The sequence below is a fragment of the Cricetulus griseus genome, chromosome 2 (assembly GCF_003668045.3).
Source record: "Cricetulus griseus strain 17A/GY chromosome 2, alternate assembly CriGri-PICRH-1.0, whole genome shotgun sequence".
Classification (NCBI taxonomy): domain Eukaryota; kingdom Metazoa; phylum Chordata; class Mammalia; order Rodentia; family Cricetidae; genus Cricetulus; species Cricetulus griseus.
Genome location: NC_048595.1, coordinates 353803135 through 353825246, shown reverse-complemented (window position 1 = coordinate 353825246; position 22112 = coordinate 353803135).

Below are 22112 nucleotides of genomic sequence, written 5' to 3'. Positions count from 1 at the left end.
TTGACCTGCAGATAGGCTTTATTTGTACAAGCAAGACATCACCAGAAACAAATCTAAATGATTAAAATAATTCTAAATCCTTGCACAAAACAACATTCATTGCAGTTCTAGTACTGTAACTAATCCCACTTTCCTGGTACCATTTACATATTCTAGTTTGCTTTTTTTTCTGTTGCTGTGACAAAGCACTCCAATGAACAGCAACTTGGAGAGGAATTTTTTTGTTTTGTTTTGTTTTGTTTTATTTTGTTTTCAGCTTGCACTTTAGGGTGACAGCTCACCATTAAGGAAGGCATCTGAAGCAGAAATCATGGAAGGCTGGTGCTTACTGGCTTGCTTTCTAGTTTACAATTAGTTTTCTTAAGAATCCATGATCCACCTGCTTAGGGAAAGTTCATCACACAATGGGCTGGTTCATCCCATGTCAATCATCAGCAAATGAATCTATTCAGGATAATTCTTCCACTCAGACATACAGATTAATCTGGACTGTATAAATATCACAGCTGAAGCTACCTAGGAGAGATACACCTTATAACTCAGAGAAGGTAGAGGAGATGAAATGAAATGCAATCTGCATTTCCAGTTATCTCTGCAGGTGTTCCTTACTAATTCCTAGTTTGAGGAACACTTTTTCTAAGAATCTGCCCTTCTATATAGCCAAGCTTCTACTGACCCACAAATGATTTGTCAAATACACAAGTCCTAGCCCTATCAGCATTCTAAGTCCTTCTGGTTAATGAGTGAAGGCCAACAACAATCTCATAGGGCTTAACTCCAACTTGAGAGTTTTACTAGCTATGCCATAAAAGTTGATAGGTAGGTCTCAGCATCAGTTAGCACTTCTTATAGCATGATTCTGACTTCTTAAAATAATGAGCATTTTCATATTTCTTTTCAATTTTTCTATGATCAGCAAACAGTGGACTTGATTTATAGGACATAAATATGCATAGTCCTCATTACTCTTTAACCAATCTGATGTAGAAACAATGTTTGACATAACACTGGAGAAAATATTCACAAAATGACCACTTATGCCTGCTTAGTCAGTGTTCTATTGATATGAAGGGACACCATGACCATGGCAACACTTATAAAGAAAAAACATTTAATTGGGGCTGGCTTACAGTTCAGAGTTTTAGTCTATTGTCATCATAGTGGTAAGCATGGGGCAATGTAGGTACTAGGTAGTTAGGTGAGAGTTCTACATCTAAATCTTTAGGTAATAGGAACAGAGAAAGACACTGGGCCTGGTTTGAGACTTTGCAACCCCAAGTTCACCCCTAGTGACATACTTCCTCCAACATGGCCACCACTCAACCAACAAGGACATACCTCATAATAGTGTCACTCCAAGATGACATTCTTACATATAAGTGTATAGGAACCCTTATTATTCAAACAATCACAATGCCTAAGCATCAATGACTAAGATCAAAAACTTCATTGACAACCTATGTTGGAGAGGATAGTAAGGACAACACTCCCCTACTGCTAGTGTGAGTACAAACTTATACAGCCACTTAGGAAATCAGTATGGTGGTTTCTCATAAAGTTGGGATTCAAGCTAACTCAAGACTCAGCAATACCACTTGTAGCCAATATACTAAAAAAAATGCTGAATCGTACTAAAGGATACTTGCTCAACTATATCCATAGCAGCTTTTAGTGATAGGCAGAACCTGAAAACAACCTAGATGCCACAAAACTGAAGACTCTATAAAGAAAATGTGAAATATAAACACAACAGAATAATACTCAGCAGAAAAACAAAGACATCATGAAATTTTCAAAGGGTTGGAACCAGAAAAAATAATCCTAATTGTGGTAACCCAGACCTGGAATGATATGTACAATGACATGTACTTACTCATAGTGGATATCAGATGTAAAGGATAACCAGCTTACAATCCTCAGGCCCAGAGAAGCTAGGTAACAAGGAGAACCCTAATAGAGATGCATGGATCTCCATGGAAAGAGGAAGTAGATTAGATGGCCTTGGTAAAATGAGGAGAAAGAGGTTAGGGGGAGGAGATTGTAAAGGAGGGGAACATGAAGGATCAGGATAGACTAATTGGGTGTAGGATGGAAGGGAAGAGTAATGAAAGAGATATTTTGATAGAGGGGGCTGTGATGGTGTTAGGAAGAAATGTGGTATCAGGAAAACTACCAGGACCCCAAAAGGACAACACCAGGTAAGACCTCTAGAAATAGTGGAGAGGTTGCCTAAACTTGTCTTCCCCTGTAATTAGATTGGTGACTGCCTTAATAAGTCATCACGGAGCCTTCATCCGGTAACTGATGGAAGCAGATGAAGAAATCATCAACCAATTACTGGGCTGAGTGCCTGGTGTCCAGGTGAAGAGAGGGAGGAGGGATTATATGAGGAAGTGGGTCAAGATCATGATGAGGAAATACAGAGAGAGCTGACCTGAGTTAGTGGAAGCTCATGGACTCTGGACTTACATCTAGGGAGTTGATGGGGGACCATACTGCATGTGGGTGACAGTTATGTAGCTTGGTCTTTTGTGGGGACCCTACATGTGGAACCAGGATCTATCCCTGATACATGAGCTGGCTCTTTGGAACCTATTCCCTTATGGTGGGGCATCTTGCCCAGTCTTGATGCTAGGGAGAGGAGCTTGATCCTGCCTCAACTTGATATGCCATGCTTTGCTGAATGCCATGGGAAACCTTTCCTTTTCAGAATGGAAAAGGAGAAGGAGAGGATGACTTAGAGGCAGGGTAGAAGGGAGGTGAGAGGAGGTAATAAGAGGAGAAGATGGAGGGGAAACTGTGGTATGTAAAATAAATAAATAAATAAATTTAAATGACAGCCTGTATACTATCTTAACTTATAGAAAATTGTGCACTTTTTTAAAATAAAAGATTATATTAATTATTAAATACAATACATTCAGCTAATTAAGATTGGAAATTTGAATATTAATAATATTCAAATTCAGAGTAAATTTCCACAGCATGGTAATTAAGATTTTAAGAGCATAGAAATTTTTGTATTCCTATTTCAATTTCTAAAGAAAATACTGTGTGACTAAGTCTTTTTCCTGTTTGTTACCTAAACATGAGCTTTTCCTATTAGACTGACTACTTCTTCATATTTAGTACTTAAATGATTGTAGTTTGCTTTTTAATTTTCTCCATGGCCACATTAAAATCTGACACTCCTGGAGAGATGACACTAATATGATCTGAGACTTACCCAAAAGGAAATGAGTGCATTGATATCTTGTCTATTTTCAATTCGGTGTACTATATTGGATTTCCTGTTTTATTTTCTGTTTTCTCACATCCTATTTCTTCTTCTTACCTTTAGGGAGTATTTATTTTTATTGTTTCCTATATAGTTTACCCATTTTCTAATACTGTGAGACTTTATTTCCTAAAATGAGCTGTGTTTGCTCTTGTTACTGCCATATCAAGTGTCTTGGGCCAATTCCAATCACACTACCTCAAAATAAGATTTTACTCAGGAGTACTCATAGCAAAATAAGATTTTCAGTCTTGAACTGAAAAAAAAGACAGTACAGAGGACAATAGCTTTGGTGATATTATAACCCCATGAGATATGTTAAATTTCTATTTGAGTTTGCAAAACAAAGTTTTGTGAAAGTAAATTCATTTCTGTAGCAGTTTCTTGGTATAAACATGTTTAATCACATTGTGAATTGGCAGTAATTTCCATAATTTGACAAAGCAGTTGGACTTTCAAGAAATTAGTACTCCATATTTCTCTCTCCAGTACTGATGAAATACGTTATTGTATTTTGCAGTCCAATGAGATGAAAAATAATAACTTAAAAGAAAAAAATCTCAAATATCTGGGTATTTATTCCTAATATTTGTGGGAAAATGGCCCAGGAATGGAATAGTGTGAGACTTCTCAGTTCTTGTGAGAAACTCCAAAAAGTAAGACAAGAATATTGTGACCTCAAACATGGAATTTCCTTTGAAATGTGGTTGTGTGCACTTCCCAGATTTAGAAGACAGGCTAGAGAATACCCCAAATTATTTATTATTTCCTGCTGTTGGTTTTCATCTTATTGTTTAAACTATCCTTCATATGCATCTACTGAAAAACATGTTTTTGCCAAGTACAGCTTATCCTTGTGATGGTATAGAACATGTACTCATAAGAACTTTTCACTGGTAAACTTTCTTAACCCTCAAAATATAAATTTTCTAAGGATCTGAACAAAGTTGGCTATTGCAAGAAACTTTACTCTGCCTCATTTATCATCTCCATTCTCCCAGTTCCCACTCTTCTAGAATGGTGGCAGTATTAAGAAGATATTTAATGAGACATGGATATTTCTAGGACATGGCCACTGGTCAGCCAACTAAACATTTTACTAACAAATATTAATATTTATCATGCAAGAAGAAATAAAAGAGACTGTTGTACTACACATTATGCTGATTTCAGGTCAGTTCCTTTCATAAATTGTATTCCCTTTATAAATCCTAGTATGCTTTGATGGAAAGATACAGAGTCCTGGCTTATGTAATTGAAGATTATTCTAAATAGATATGTGTAAACCTTATAAAAATTAAACATTTTATCAAGGTAATCATATGTTCATTTATTCACATGTATTTATGGATTGCTTCTTATGTGTGAAATTATTTTCTATGCAACTTTATGAAAATGAAAGAAGTGAGAAAGGTCAGTGATAAATCACTTATGCTGTGATGAAATGTTTATTATGATATACCGAAGATCCCGGGAAAGCATAGAAGATGTTTGTTATTAATGCAAGGAGCTTCTGATTAGAAAGGGATTACATTGGAAAAACTAAAACAAAACTGAACTCTGAATTAGGAACAATGTAACAGATTTTTTAAAAAATGAATATGGCTAAAAATGAGTCAAATAATTATGGTGACTTTTATGCCCAGAAACATGAAGTAATGCTTGGGGACTCGTATGGAAGACGTTAGGGGCCTTTACATTGAAAAATAAATATGGAAACTGATCCTCCATCTATCCTTTAATTATAATGATTTAGCATAACCAAAGGTATTTTACCATAGCAAATTACAGTTACAACACATTAATTCTTGTATCTTTTAATATTTTATTATCAAAAGTGTGGTTGAAAAATTAAACAGGTGTACATAGCCACATACAATCACATTACCACATATAATCAAATATAATCAAATTAATTAATTAATTAATTACCAGAGATGAGAAAAATGTTCAATATGATAATTATGTACTTGAAATGAGAACTAAGCATGTGTGAAATTTGGGAGCACAAAGGTCTTTGCACTAGCAGATAGTTGTAGGAAAACCAGGAATGTTAAACACAGACTTTTCAAAGAAAAAGATGCCTAACCTATTCTCCTCTCAAAACATTGGTAACAGGGACCACAAATAGCATTGTCTCTCAAGCCAGGATGTAAAAAGGTTCTATAAGCAGGACCTAGTAGTCTTCCTAGTAGTCTTGGTGACCTTTGCACACTCTGTCTGTCCAGGAGTTCCCCAGGCTCCCAGAACCAGGACAGAGGTGACTAATAGCTGAGATGCCCTTTATGCTGTCTGTACCACTGAAACCACATCAGAACCTCTTCTTTGCCCTTAAGATAACACAAGTAGCCTATCTTTAGAAATCATTTTCCAGGAAAAAGTGACATGTGTTTAGAGAAGAATTTAGGTATAATTATATTTCATGGTGCGCATGGAACTGTGTAACACCAGGAAACTGCTTTCCAAATTCTATTGTACTTAAATATGTTTAAAATAAATGGCTGGCGTGATGTCAGATTCTAGAAGTTTGAGCAAACATTGTGTAGTATTGAACTGTATTTTCTTCTGGCCTTGCATGAATCATTATTCTTCTGTCCATGGTGTTTTTTAAGAACACTGAGTACAGTCAATTCCTCCTTTACACATTACATGGGGTAGAACCTTGGCTATTGCATTTGAGATGGCATTGTTATGAACATCTATACAGCACAGTCATAAGTCATAAGGTGTTCTTCAAGCCCTTTACTGCCTTATGTATCTACTGCAGTGCTATCTAAGACACACCAGAGATTTTAATGTGATACTAACACATCTTGTTGCTTGAATGCCCCATATCTCCTTGTTTATCCTTATTCCTTGACTAAAGAGCTCATTCCAAAACTTTTCCTCCACATTTAGTCCTACTCTGGCTTATCTAAAGTGTCAGATATATTTATTCTCTGATATTTTATAACAGAAACTCAGATAATGGTTTGGTTTCATTTTTAAGGATTTATTTTTGTTTCTATTTATTCACTTTTTATTGTTTGTCTCCTTGTGTATTCATATTACTTTCTTCACATATTTCTTTCATTATTGGGTAATCTTTACTCTTTCCCTTCTTTTTTTCTTCTTTGCAGTTTTTTTTAATTTTTTTTAAATTATAATACAATTACATCACCACCTCTCCTTTTTCTTCCTACTACACTGTTTTATGTACCCTCTTGTTATCTTTTCATATTCTTGGCATCATTTTCTTTAATTTTTTCTATATAAGTGTATGAGTGTATACATTTACATGTAGATGTACACATACAAATATATACTAATTATATTAATTATGTTTTCCCTCTAACAGGGGCTGTGCACATTAAAGTGGATAGGAGTAGTCAGAGAAGAAGTTGTCTTTTGTTTAAATTTTTTATTCATTTAACCTAAAATCCACAGCTCCAGAGGAGCTAGGTAACAAGGAGAATTCCAAGAGGGACACATGAATCTCCCTAGGATGGGATATTAGATGAGATAGCCTATGTAAACTTGATGTCGGGTCAGTAAATGTCAGGGGGTGAGGGATGAGGTCATAAGAAAAAGGAATAGTCAAGGTTTTGAGGGGCTGAAAGGAAGAGTTAAGAAAGAAATACCTTGATAGAGATAGCTACCATGGGCTTAGGAAGAAACCTGGTAGTAGGGAAATTCTCAAGAAACCACAAGGATGACCCCAACTAAATTCCTAGAAATGGTAGAGAGGGATCTTGAACTGGCTTTACCCTGTAATCAGATTGGTTAATAGCCCAACTCTCATCATAGAGCCTGTATCTAGTAATTACTCGAACCAAATACAGAGAGATCTACAACCAAGCACCAGACCTAATCTTTGGAATCCAGAGGAGAGAGTACATGTGAAAGAGATGTCAAGATCAGAGAGAGCTGAACCAAGCTAGTGGAAACTATTTAACTCTGGGACAACAGCTGTGGAGACTCTATGGGACAAAACTGGGCTCTCTGTATGTTGGAGACAGTTGTGAAGCTTGGATTATCTGAAGGGTCCCTGGAAGTAGGACTAGGATCTATCCCAGGTGCATGAGCTAGCTTTTTGGAGGCCATTCCCTGTAGTGAAATGACATGGTCATCCTCAATGCAGGAGGAGGGGATAAATAAATATGTTAGGCTTTGTTGACTCCCCATGGTAGACCTTACCTGTTGTGAAGAGGGGATGGGGGTTGGTTGGGAGGTAGGTGGAGGGGGTGGGATGGAGAACTTTGGTTGGAATGTAAAATAAATTTCAAACCAAATAAAATGAAAAGAAAATCTCTGAAAAAAAACAGCAACAACACAAAACAAAAAACACACCAACCATAGTTTCCCGTACTTCTCTTCCTCCTACCCTTACCCCCAGCTTTCTCCCAATCCACCATGCGGAGTCAACAAAGCTGGCAAATTAGGTTGAGGCAGGACCAAGTCTTTCCACACGGCATCAAGGTCGAGCAGGACATTCAACCACAACGAATGGGTTCCAAAAAGCCAGCTTGTGCACAAGGGATAGATCCTGGTTCCACCGCCAGTGGTCCCACAAACAGACCAGTCTACACAACTGTCTACTACATGCAGAGGGCCTAGGAAAGTCCCTTGCAGGCTCCCTAGCTGTTGACCAAGAGTTCATGGGCTCCCAGGCGTTTGGATCAGCTATTTCTGTAGGTTTCCCCATCGTGATCTTGACCCCCAACCCCTTGCTCATAAAATCTGTCTTCTCTCTCATCAATACATCTATGGCCATACTACCCTGAATGTGCATGATATCCTCTGATCTAAGGTCAGGCCTGGTTAGAACTTGCATTGGAGAAATTGTTTTTAAGCAAATTTAAATAGGAGAAATTGTTTGTTTTGTTAATTTTTTTTTTTTTTTGATAATTCTCTGTCTACATCTATTCCCAAAGTGGCTTCACCAGTTTTCCCTTCTATGTAAAGAGAAGGGGGAATCCCCTTTCCCCACTTCTTCACCAGTATTTATTTTCAGTTTTGTTTTCCTTTTGGATTCTATGCATTCTGGCTGCAGTATAGCAAAACCTCAAATTAGTTAAATTTGCATTCCCCTACCTGAAGGGAATGCTGGACACTTCTAGAGATACCACTTTGCTGCTTTTGTTTTTCCTTTGGAGACCTCTAAGTGTAGATCCACAGCCTCTTTTTAATTAGTTGCTTTGTTTTTCTGAGTCTGTGGTTTCTGAGTTCTTTGTTTAATCTCTAATCAGATGTATAACTAAGTGAGATTATTTCTCCTATCCTGAGAGCTTCCTTTTTACTCAGTTGATTGTTGCAAATGCTGTACAGAAACTTTTTCCTTTTAGGAAGTCCAGTTTGTCAAGTGTTCTTAATGCCTGAAGAAAAGAAACTTATTCAGAAAGTCCTGTCCTCCATCGGTATCTTTTAGGATACATAGTATATCTCCTTCCTAAGAATTTAATGATTCAGCTTTCATATCAAAGGCTTTAATATATTTGGAGTTGATTTTCCAGAGGAAAATCTAACTTCAGTTTTCTACATATGGAAATCCAGGGTTTGTCCTAGAGTTTCTTGAAGATACTGTTTTCTCCACTGTGCCTTTTTGGGTCTTTGTCAAATATCAGATAGCTATAGCAAAATACCTTCACATTCAGGTTTGTTATTTTCTTCCTATTTTCATGCTGTTTGTTTCTGTGTTGATACTATGCTGGTTTTATCATTAGAGGCCTGTAATAAATCTTGAGATCTGTAATGGTTGTGCTTTCAGCAACATTTTTTTACTCAGGATTGCATTGGTTATCTTGTGGTTTCAAATGAATGCATAGATTTATTTTTCTATTTCCATGAAGAATGACATGAAAATTTTGATTCATATCACACTGAATTTGTGCATTGCTTATAGTGGGAGGTCATTTTCACAGTATTAATTCTACCAATTCATGAACAAAGGTGTGGTGTTCTTTCCACCTTCTATCTTTTTCAATTTTATTATCCAGAGTTTTGAATAAGTAAGTAGAGAAATATTTGGAAAATTTATTCTACTAAACAAGTATAGGCCTTGGTGAAAATAAAATAATTGAAACAGTGCAGAAAATGTGAAGAAATCAAATCTTTATATATGGTATAGATGTCATCAGTGAAGGTTTAGTTATTTAAATGCATTTGGCCTTTGGTAGAACACAGGGCTCAGCATGTTTATGATCAGATTTTCTGCTAACAATTGTTTCTTCTAACAGTTGATCACAAAACTTTCAACAGTTTATGACCTATGATGCTTTCAATCTGTGCAATTAAAATATCCCTAAATAACTGTCATTAAAGTTATAAAAGCATTAACACAAACCTAATCAATTAGCAATTTTCAGTGACCACTTAAACACAGTTAATTATTAATCTGATACCAAGTTAAAAAAATCAAATTTAGTGAAATATGCCTTAGGCTATAAAACTTTGTCTAAATATTTCTTAATATTCTAGTGTGTGACCAACTGCCAAGTTTATGAAAGAGATGAAGGACACAATGATAAAGCATCTCTTGTTTTATGAGCAAATGCAGTTTCTGTAGAGTTCAATGTTTTTACATATTTCTCTTTCCCCATGTCATACTTTTTATATGAAGAACTAGAGAAAGTATAGTTCTTCCCCATTTCCTTAAGACTACAGCAATAATTTTTACTGCACACAGACTATTTTAGAACTTCTCAAATGATTATACAGAGATGTATTAAAATCAGTGACCATGGTAGATACTCTTTTAATGTCAGCAATTTTATTTCTGAAACCAACTTTGCACTCAGCATCAGAAGGAAATATTAGAGGGGTATCTGTGACCTTTTACTTGAAAAGTTTGTATTTTCACAGATGCAAAACAACTGTATTTATTGTCATGGGATCTTGAAAATAGATTGGAAAAGCATTGAAATGTGACATAAAGCAGGTATTATTTGAATATTCTGGAACACTTTATAAACAAGCTCATAAAAACAAAACGAACTTAGTATTTGAACAAAGAAATTATCAACATTTTAATATGGCAGAGATTATGTTATGTTATTCTACATAGTTCAGGAGAATTGATAATGTAGGAAACTCTGTTGTTATACTTTCTCATAGACAGAAGATATGCTGCTACTAATCAGTTTGTACAATGTGCATAGCAAAATGGTCATGAAAATTTTAAATGTGTACCTGTCCCTGTTCATATGGAACCAGACTTCCAACTCACTTACAGAATTAGTAAAAGATACAGTTTTGTGACTTGTATTATTTAAAAATCATGAAGAACTTCATTTGTTGAATGCAAATATATTTTTAATATAAGATGATTTAATTTTACAAGTATTGAGAGAAGTTATAAATTACTATATATAATTTGATTGTTTTTAATGCTATAAACTGTTATCAGCAGGTCCCACATTTTATCAATTCACATGGGGTATGTATGTGCACATATACATTGAGAGACACAGTGACAGAGAAAAACCTCCGATAGTGTAACAGTGGATAGATGGAGATAATGCAATTGAGAAGGGATTTATTCTGAGAAATGACACACTTGACTGTGGCAGGTGAGAAGTTACATGGCAGTCTGTCTGAGAGATGGATAGTAATGATCAGTTACAGGATTTCATCCAAAACCCCAAACCTCAAAACTAAAGTTGTGAGGTTGGAGGGAGGACTACAGCCTCAAAGAAAGAGATTCCAGGGAGCATTTTGAAGCCAGTCTGGAAACCAAAGTCTGATGAGCCTGGTGTCCTGAAGTCTATCGACAGAAAAAGGCAAAAGAAATAGTGTTCTTGGTGAAATAGAAAGAGTTCTTATGCCCAGAAATCAATGCTTCCCAACCACAGAAAAAACAAAACAAAACCAAGTGAAACAAAAATTCGCCCCCCCTTTGTTTTGCTTTTGTTTTGTCTCATGATGCTTCATCTGAGATATTTTTTCTTCTTCTTTGTCTTTCCTTGCAGGTCTTTTGCTTATTTATTATTGTTTCTAGTTTTGTGTTTTCATAGGATTTCTGTAAGCTCCAGTGTGTGCCTCCGTGTCTATATGTGATTCTTTGTTTTTCTGTTCCTTTTTTGTTTCTTTTTGTCCTATTTAAGTTTGTTTGGTTTATTTTATCGTATTTTTTTGTTCTATTAAATATCCATTTGTTTTATAGTGAAAGAGAGAAAGAAAGAGTGCTGTTTTTAGTCGATAGGGAGTTTGGAGGAACTTCAAGGAGTTTGAGAAAGATGCAAAGCGACAAGGTAATACACAGATTAATAAAAGGTTGATTTAAGTTATTAGAGCTAGTGGGACAATCCTAAGCAAAGGCAGAGGTTTCATAATTAATAAGACTCCCTGTTATTATTTGGGAGCTAGCTCTTGGGACAGAAAAACACTTCCTATATATATTGATTATGTTAATAATTATTATTTTGATAAAATACTGAAATATCATTAGTAACATGATAGTCATCATCAATGCACTGTATTAAGTATCTGGATAGACACTTAGGGATTTTTGAAAAATTTCCAGTTACATATGAAAATTTTGTAATGATAGCTCTGCGTTAAAGCATAAGTAACATAATCTATCAATGGTGTGAAATAGTAATCATTATTTTTAGGCAAATATAAAAGGTGCCCTCCATTAACTTGTGTATGGCTAGCCTTGCCCATTGAAGCATTTTTTACTTCCATTCTTGAGTGTTGTTTTCATACTCAAAGCAAGGGGTTTCGGGTCATGAGAGTTACACAGGACTTCTCATTTTTAGATGCTTTTGAGGGCTGCAGAGACTGAGCCCTACAAAGCTGGAGGGACCCATCCTTCTGTAAACGTGAGAGTCTGCTTTAATGGACTGAGCACACTGAGTGCTTTGCTGTACTTTCAACGCTTTTAGAATCTTGAATCGCAGGTGACTTCGAACTCTCGCTGAGCCCTCTCTGCTTCTCTAAGTGCTTCTCAGTAAAAGGAGACACTTTATTGTTGAACTGGAGTGGAAAATATCGTTTCTCCTGCTTAATGTAAGAGCATTTTCCAGGTAAGACATTTTGTAGTCCACGGTCTCACCACTTCATCCCCAGTATCAGGCTGGTGGCCCTGGAGATCTCCAGGGTCATGCCAGCATTTCCAAAATCAGCTGTCAAAACATCTAACAATATTCATCTAGTGCCCAAAGTCAATCCTCAGCATCAAATTTTGCCCTTTTATTAAATCTGGGGATTATATTTATACTTCTTTTCTATCTTTCCTTCCATCAAAACTTTTCCACATACCATGCCTTAGTATCCTTCAATTGCAGGGCCTCTTTTTTTCAGTAATTGTTACAGTATGTATATGTGATTATGTGTATATAGATACATATTACCACATATAACCTACTCAGTAATATAATATTTGTGTATATGTTTTCAGGGTTGATCATTTAGCATTGAAAATCCTAATTCCTCAAACAATACTTTTTTTTTAATTGAAAACTATTATTGCTTCAATATCAAAGTACATATAGTTATATCTTATGTTAATTTATATTTTAGTAACTTTACTAAAAATTAAAGCATTTCATTAAATTAATAAGTCTTGATAGTAATAAAACATATCTATGCCATTGAATTTATCCAATTACTTCTTAGATAAAACTTTCTTTAGTAATATATCCATAAAAGATCAGAAAGTTTACTGTTAAGGTATGTCCAAACAATCGTGACATACAAATTTAAAAATAAAATATTCACATGAATTAAAAAAAAAGAAAAAGTAAAATAGCATGAAGATTGTAATTCAACAAACTGTCGAATTTCTAATCTAAAAACAGAATCCAGGATTGTTTCTGGATAATTGTTTCTCCTGATAATATTTGGGACAAACACATAAAATTAATTATGAATGCTTGTCAGTATAAATGGAGCTTCACATGATAGGTAGATAGATTATACAAATATATATATGTAGATATACATATGTAGACACATACAATCATTTTATTGTTTGATTTGTATTTGCAGCTATAACCCCTCACATATGCCAGGCTGGTTTTACACTCAGTTCATCTGAGACCCATCATAAACTTATGATTCTCCTGCTTCTATATTCCAGTAGCTGTTATGATGAGTATGAACCACATACCCAGGTTATGTGGTGTTGGCAATTATACTCATAGCTTCCTGCTTACTAGGCCAGCACTCTTCAAACTGAGCTACATCTGGAACCCCTAGAAATCTTTGAAGATAAGGCACATGTACCATTATAGTAAAATTATATAGAGATTATTTTTTTAGGATGTGAATACATACTACAGAATTCTCTGTGGTGTGTAACTAACCACATGGACAGGCAAACCAACATTGTGGAATGAAAGAGTAGCAATATGTCTTCTTTTTCACTCTAAGCAGAGCTAGAATTGACGCTGTGAAAAAAAGTCCAGAATAGTAACAATTAGTTTTACCAATTAAAATTATTTCATATTTCAACAGAACTCAAAATTGAGAAAAACAGCCAATAACATGTAGATATTTGTACTTTGCTTAAAATTCTACCAAATTGTATGTTTGTATCATTGGTTGATATGTGTCCATAGACTAGGTGACTCTATTGAAACAAATTTTATACGATTCTATTAATCCTGCAACTGACAATAAATTTCTCTAATGTACAGCTCAAAATATTACTGTTGCAAAAAAATTTAATGTTCTCTTTATTTCTGTTTAAATTGAAGATAATTTTATGTTCAATCTAGCAATTCAATGCTGGACCAATCCATTTGATTCTGTACATCTTGGGAAATATGAAACAGGAAACACCAACTCAAAATAAATCTAACATTGTATAGGGAATGAATAGAAGGAAGTAATCAAGTAATGATAACCTATAAATACCTTAGAAAATATGATGGAAAACTCAAAATTGTGCTGAATAAAAGACAAATTGCAAAGTTGGATGGTAAAATCTCATTAACTACGTCTTATATTAAATAGCAAAGAAAGTAAATGAAATGTTCAATTATCTTTTCATATCTTTGTAATGATTATATCAAAAGCTTTGCATAATATTTTTGATATTCTCAATATATTTTTTTCATTTGAAATATTTTATAGAAAACTTTAATCACCATGGCTTATCTTAATAAGCTCCACTAGGAAGTCAAAAATTATAGTCTAGGAAAAAAAAACACATGTATCTCACTTGAGAAAAGCTAGAGTGTCCAAATGTATCGACAGACTATATTAATAATAAAACCCCTTTGAACATATTAGTCACATATGAATTGTAAAGTTTCTCATTAAGTTTAAATAACAGGAAAGTTAATGATGAAATTTGTTTTACAAATTTAATAGTGACTTCACTGAGAAAACATATACTGCAATGCACATTATAAATAGTCTTTGTAATTTTTGGATCTTTTGGAATCCAAATTAGGTTTGGAAGACTTTTTCAAGCTTTAAAGGTATACCATTCAATTGGTGATTTTATTTAAATTGTGCCATAATATTTGAGCTAATTGTTTGCATACTGTAGTTGCCATGTTGCTTATATAATTTGAGGAAACAAAAGCTGATGATTGAAAACTGTTGGTACTAAAGTAAGACTATTGAGAAGAACATATCTCAATGCTTTTAAATGAGATGCATGAATCTCCTCAAGTTTCAAAATGATTAAGTAAAATTGATTATGGATTGTATTTGACATTCAAATTCTTAGGATTACTCCTTACAGAACAACTGTGTTGAATGTGCACATTTAATTCTTCTTCACCCTTTTCCTTTTTCTTCCAATATTACATAGTGTGGATGAGGGAATTTTATCATGAACTGATGCTGGGAAACAAAGTTTGTAATAGCCATCAGTATCTATAATTTTTATTATTTTTGAGTTATAATACAATTACAAACACTTGTGAGGGATATAAGCAGAATCAGATGAAGGTTATGCAGTAGATTTGTTTCAGACATGTTAAAATTCATATATGAATATAAAATAAAACATTTTTTAAGGAATGCATATGAAGATTGATGCTTAACTTGGTGGAAGTAAAAACAAATTTGAAGGGAAAACATGGACATTTCATATACATATTTTATTACACTCATGAATACTAAATAAGTTTTAAAATAATTGATCACAGTATTAATGCAAAAATTTATCGATTAGGATTATTATGCAAGATTTTGGAAAATTTTATTTATCAAATACTTATAGTATAAAACAGTCATCAAACTGAAGATAGATATTGAAGTTCTTGTAGGAAACTATATACTAAAGAATTAAGTAAATTGGATAATCTATATTAATTTTTATGATAATTTCAACAATGTTTCAGCACACATATACTCATATACACCCTTTCCTTAATATATGTTTATATTTTATCTATTTAATCAGGTCAAGTACAGACTGGTATCAAAATAAAAGAGACTCTCCTGCCTCTGCTTCCAAATGCTGATTTCCAGTTAAGGTTCTGTGCTCAGCCTTGGTTTCATCTCATTTTAATGTCACTTCCATTCAGTATTTGTCATGTATTGTACTTTTGGTTTTATCTTACTACATTATAAAAATCAATATTTATAGCATCAGGTTTTTTGTAACTTCTTTAATGGGTTGATGAGCAAATCAGTCCTTACCACTTTATTATGTTAGGAGAAACCATTTATGATCTACTTGTGGATCATTCAAAATTTCACTTCCAATCAAGCAAAGTGATATCCTGGTTGATCTGCTAACTTTTTTAAAATTACCTTTCCACTCTGTATTTCTGACAGTCAATAGAGTTTTCTAAACAGGTTTGTATTAATCCTTCCACAGACAGGAGGCTATTAAGCCAGGTCTGAGTAAACAGGTATGTTATCTGTTCTTTATATCAAATGCTCCTCTAAACATGTTCAGTCATATAATACAATTTGCTATCAGCTGCAGAGTAGTTATGATGGTCAAAAGTTAATTGACAAGATGGTTTTGGATTATTACTACTTGAAAATTATTTATTCCTGAGAAGTACTGAAATGTCTACATTTAAAGCATTCATCAAAAATTGCCTTGATAAAGAGCACAATCTCTTACAATTCTCATTCTGAGCCCAGCCTTTAATGGCTGAGTCATCTCTCCAGTCCTTTGTGACACTCTCTGTGATGGTCAATAAAAAAATTATAGAACCATTTGTTAGTGACATTGAGATATCAGACAGCATGCAGGCAGACAACACACACATGCAACAAGTGGATCATAGACAGGCCAGAAACCACACCCTAGAGCCAGACAGAAGACAAAAGGAAAAGGTGGAAAATCCACATGAGCTCACTCCTAATCAAAATAAATTAAGGGGCAATGTCAAGCTTTCTTTCCTTAATGTTACATAAATGCATTTCTGTGCCTTGAAAGGTATTTTAAATGTATTTACAGAATCCATATTGGTGCTCCCTAGCATTTAGTAGTGCATGTTCATTTGGTAACCTTGTAAGGAATGTGAGAGAAAATTGTGAAGACATATAAGGAATATTTAACACACTGGAGAGGTAGTTTGGGGCCTTCAGCATGAGGTAAGTATTGCCTGAACTCAGAAATATATTGGGAAAGCCCTAGAAGGTAATTTGAAATTTGGAGAATGGGAATTACCCCCCAAACTCCCACCTCACCTACCTGTGGTGTGAAGAGTGGGGATCCCAAATGCTGGCAATGCCCACCAAGCACTATCTCCTTTTTTCCTTTTCTTTTATTTTGGGTTCTTTAATCAGGTTTCAATCCACTTTGACTTCTCTCACAAGAGTGAAGTATCCTTCTCAGAGGTTCGCTATAGTACATTTTTCTCCTTGCTTTCTCTATCTGCTCTCACACTGGAAATCTTTGTGTCTAAATTCACTGGCATTCACAGCAATGAAGACCTTTAATGAAAAGATAACTAAGAATTCTTTGAAAGAAGTCTGCAAACATTCAACTCTGCACACACCATGTAAGTGCAATTCCTGTAGATCCACTTTTATGCAAACTCTGTCTTCATCAGATAATTCCGAAACCCTGCCACCTGATTCTTCAGTAACAAGCAGGCCCAGGACACACCAATCCAGAGACAGCCTGGTCAGTCCAACCATAGCTAAAAAACTTCGCTTTCACCTTGAATCATACTTACTTTGCCTTAACTTTAGATACAAAGGATGGACATGACACTTCTTGGATGATACCTTTTTTAAAACTTAAAAAGCTACTCTGATGAAGTAGTGAGACTAAAAATAATGAGATGTTAACCACTCAGTTTATTTTATTAGCTTATGAGAATGGAAATTCTGACAATAAAAAATGTCTTCATTCTATGTTTGCAATTACTTTACATATTACTGATATGTAAACTAAAAATATGGACAATACTTAGTTTTTCCTAAAACCTCTATGGAATTAAAATGTTCCAAATTAAAAGCAAGCAAACAAACAAAAATATTCCTAGCTTTCCCAGAGACCTAGTAATACTCCTCCTGAGATGAATAAAAGTACAAACAGGTTTAGGTTAAAACAAAACAAAATAAAACAACAACAAAATACACAAGAAGGAGAACAGGAAAAACAAAACAAAACTGGCACAGCTACCAAATATGGTTTTATTATCTGTACACAGCCTCCTGACTTTAAAGTTTGCTTTTTCAGGAATTACTCAGAATAAACAAACACCTCTGTCTTATAGCACTGTAAGGAAAAAATAAAAACAATGGTTTTTTAGAAAAATGTTGGAAGGATATAAAAAGGAAAGATTTTGTTGAACAAGTATTTACATATAAGGGTTCATTCTGTCCTATTTTGAATTGTTTCTTCATTTATTTTGCTTTATTTTATTATTATTCCTTAGAAGTCTGTCTGCTTTCTAAAGATAGAGAGAAGGGGTATTGATTCTGAAGAAATAGGATGTGGGAAGAAACAGGTAGGAGTTCAAGTAGAGGAAACTGTAATCAGAATATTAACATTCTATTAAAATATGTTTTCAAATAAAAAATTGACAGTCCTGGGCTCATTGCAATACTACTCAAAGTGGCAATGCTATAGAAAGAAACTAAATGCCCACTGATGATAGGGGAAGTAGCTGTGCTAAGTGAGTTAAGCCAAATTATATCTTCATAATTCAATTAAACAATGCAGTTCAAAGATCATATGTTCAATTGAATGCTTGAATATACAGTGCACAATTTTCCATGAAATAGCACATAATTCAAAAATCTCTTAGAAACAAAAATTGAAATAAAATGTGAAGACATTAATGGGAGTCTTTTAATAGTAGAATTTTTAAAAAAGTGTCTCATACCTGCATGCACTGAGATGTACTTGTAATCTCAAGCTTTGGGAGGTTGGAACAGGAGACAGGACATTCAAGACCTTACTAGGTAATAAAGAGAGAAATTGTCTCTAAAAGTTGGTTTTATTAATGTGAGTTATGATTTAATCATTAAAAACTCATTAGATTTCTTTTATACCTTATCTCTAAAATATTAGAAGTATTACAGAACCGCACATCTCCTTGTAAAGTATTAAAAAGCATGAAATTAACAATTTCATGAAATTTTCAATTTCAAAGAAACTAGTGGGGAATTTTTGTCATATGTAGGTTTTGAGGGATGAATTGTTAAGATGTGAACTGTTGAGGAAAATTGGAATGAAATTCTGAAGGCATCTAGAAAGCTTAGGAAATAAAGAACTAATAATAAAGATTGTTTTGTATATGATAAAATTGATTGTGTCCTACTCCCTAAATTAATTTCCTGGTTCTTGCTATTTTCTGAGAGATTACAAAAAAAGGAGTAATTACTTAATTGCCTTTCACAGTTTCTTGTATTACACAAATGTGTATTTATGTGTATATGTGTGTAGGATAACACTTTAGTGCAAATGAGTTTAATGTGAATTTTATTTTCACAAAAAAAACTGTACCTTCCTTTGTCCTGAAACCCTGTGTTTGGATTAAAAGCTTGGAGCTACAATAATGCCAAACACTTGAAAATGACAATGTCTACATTGAAACAGAAATTGATTGAATGAATGGCTGGCAAGGATGTCATTCTTTTTTATTATTATTATTATTTTTAGTTCAAGTTAGGGAACAAGCTTGTTTCACATGTAAGTCCCTTCTCCCTCTCCCTCCCCTCACTCCCATCCCTCCTCCCCCACCCCAACCTACCCCCCACCCCATCCACCCACCACTCCCCAGGAAGGGTAGGGACCTCAATGGGGGCTCTGCAAAGTTCACCAAATCTTCCTGTGCTGGGCCTGGGTCCTTCCCCATGTGTCCAGGGCCAGAGTGTATCCTTTCATGTGGGATGGGCTCTCAAAGTCCCTTCTTACACCAGGGAAGAATGCTAATCCACTTCCAGAGGCTCCCTGTAGTGCAGAGGCCTCCTTATTGACATCCATGTTCAGGGGGCTGGAACAGTCTTGTACTGGCCTCCCAGATAGCATCTGGGTCGATGTGCTCTCCCTTGTTCAGGCCAATTGTTACTGTGGGTTTCTCCAACCTGGTACAGACCCCTTCGCTCTTCATTCCTCCCTCTCTTCAACTAAATTCCCGATTTCAGCTTAGTGTATTTCTGTGGATGTCTGTCTCTGCTTCCATCAGCCACTGGATGAGGGCTCTAGGATGGCATAAAGAGTAGTCATCAATCTCATTTTAGGGGAAGGGCTTTTAGGTTATCCTCTCCACCATTGCCTGGATTGTCAGATCGTGTCATCCTTGTAGGTCTCTGGAGATCTCCATAGTTCCAGATCTCTTCTCGGACCTAGTGGCTCCCTCTAATATAGTATCTTTCATCCTGCTCTCTCTCCTCTATTCTTCCCCCTACTCTGTCTCTGCTGCTCCATTTCATCTTCTCTACTCCTCTTCTCACGCTCTTATTGTGGCAGCACCCTCTCCTCTACCCTCATGCTCCCAATTAACTCAGGAGTTCATGCCACTTCCCATTTCTGGGCTCTATTTATCCCTTAGAGTCCTTCATGTATCCTAGTTTATTTGTTGAAGAGGATTATAGGCTGGTAAACCTTTGCTCTATGTCTAAAATTCATATATGAGTGAGTACATACCATGATTGTCTTTTTGTGACTGGGTTACCTCACTCAGGATGGTTTCTTCTAGTTCCGTCCTTTTGCCTGCGAATTTCAAAATTCCATTGCCTTTTTCTGCTGAGTAGTACTCCATTGTATAAATGTACCACATTTTCTCAATCCATTCTTCAGTTGAGGGGCTTCTAGGTTGCTTCCATGTTCTGGCTATTACAAACAATGCTGCTATGAACATGGTTGAACATATGTCCTTGTTGAATGAACATGCACTATTTGGGTATATACCCAAGAGAGGAATGGCTGGATCTTGAGGTAGATTGATTCCCATTTTTCTGATCAACCGCCATACTGATTTCCAGAGTGGCCTTACAAGTTCCTACCCCCACCAGCAATGGAGGAGTGTTCCTTCTTCTCCACATCCTGTCCAGCATAGATTGTCATTGGTATTTTTTTTTTTTAGCCATTCTGACAGGTGTGAGGTGGTATCTCAGAGTTGTTTTGAGTTGCATTTCTCTGATGGCCAAGGATTTTGAAAAGTTTCTTAAGTGTCTTTCAGCTTCTTGAAGCTTGACTCACATCCAAATCTTCTTAGGTTTAGAGAAACATGGTAGTATATGGTAGGAACTTGTGGGTTGACTTTTATCTTCTCTGTAAGAGTGTATGTAGCAGGCATCATCACTACAGCAGAACAAAAAAGTGGTACATTGAACACAGACCAACAGAAACCATTGCCTGGAGCTGGAGACTTTGAAGACGCTATAGAATGAAGTTGCCCCAGGGTCCCTCTCAGCTTTTTACTTAAGAACAAAACCATTGCTTAGCAAATGTGTGATTGCACTTATATTAACAAATGTTATATACCATACAAAAGTGCATGGTTTCAAGAGCAAAAGCTAAGAAATCCAGGAATTACTTATATATAAAGGATCTGGTATATTTCATATCTTCAGGAGGAGCTCTGCCTGTGGCTATTTCTTTCAAAGAATCACAAAGATGTGGACTGATCTGATGCCCCACATTTCTAGATTGTGCTATAAAATTTCCATTATAATTGCAATATATTATGATTGCTATATATTAAAATTAGATGTGGAATGCAGAATTAGTAAAATTTATATCTTAACACTCACTGAAAAGCACAAGCTAATTATTTCTGAGTGAATAGTCTTGATATTTTTACCAGACATACCTAGTCAGACTACAAATGGCCTTTTCTTCCCGTAATTTTCTTTAGTCTTCAAAATTGCTGCTATTATCAAATATATAAATAACAAGGAGCGAATTACGGGACTGAAGGCATGCATTGCATCTTCAATGCTGTAGTGAATTTAGAAGTCCAATAGAATTGTAGCAGCCAATATTCATTATTTTTCATTGTAATAGAACATTTAGTTCCTTGGTGGAAGGATTTTTGTACATGTGCATTTCATGTACCTAACCTCTCAGCAATGGTTTAACATAATACTAATGATTAAAGAATTCCTTGCACTGTTAAGAAGAGGCTCAATGCTTTGCAAATTGTGTGGTTTGAATAAATCTTCAAAATTCATGCATTCAGTATAATGGTATATGATATATGTGCCCACAAAAGGGGATTTAGATCATGAAGACTATCCCATAAACTCATAAAAAAGAAGGCTTGGCCTCATAATATGCCAGCACCATGTGTTGAGCTCCTCAGTTTCCAGAACTGTTAAATAAGCATATATCTGCTATTTGCATCACCCAGTACAGGACTTTTCTACAGCATCAGGAAATGAAGTTGTCATCCACATCATTATTCCACCAAGGATAGCCTGTATTTGGAAGATTCTCTAATAATATCTAAAAGTGTTTGCAAGGTTTCTGCAA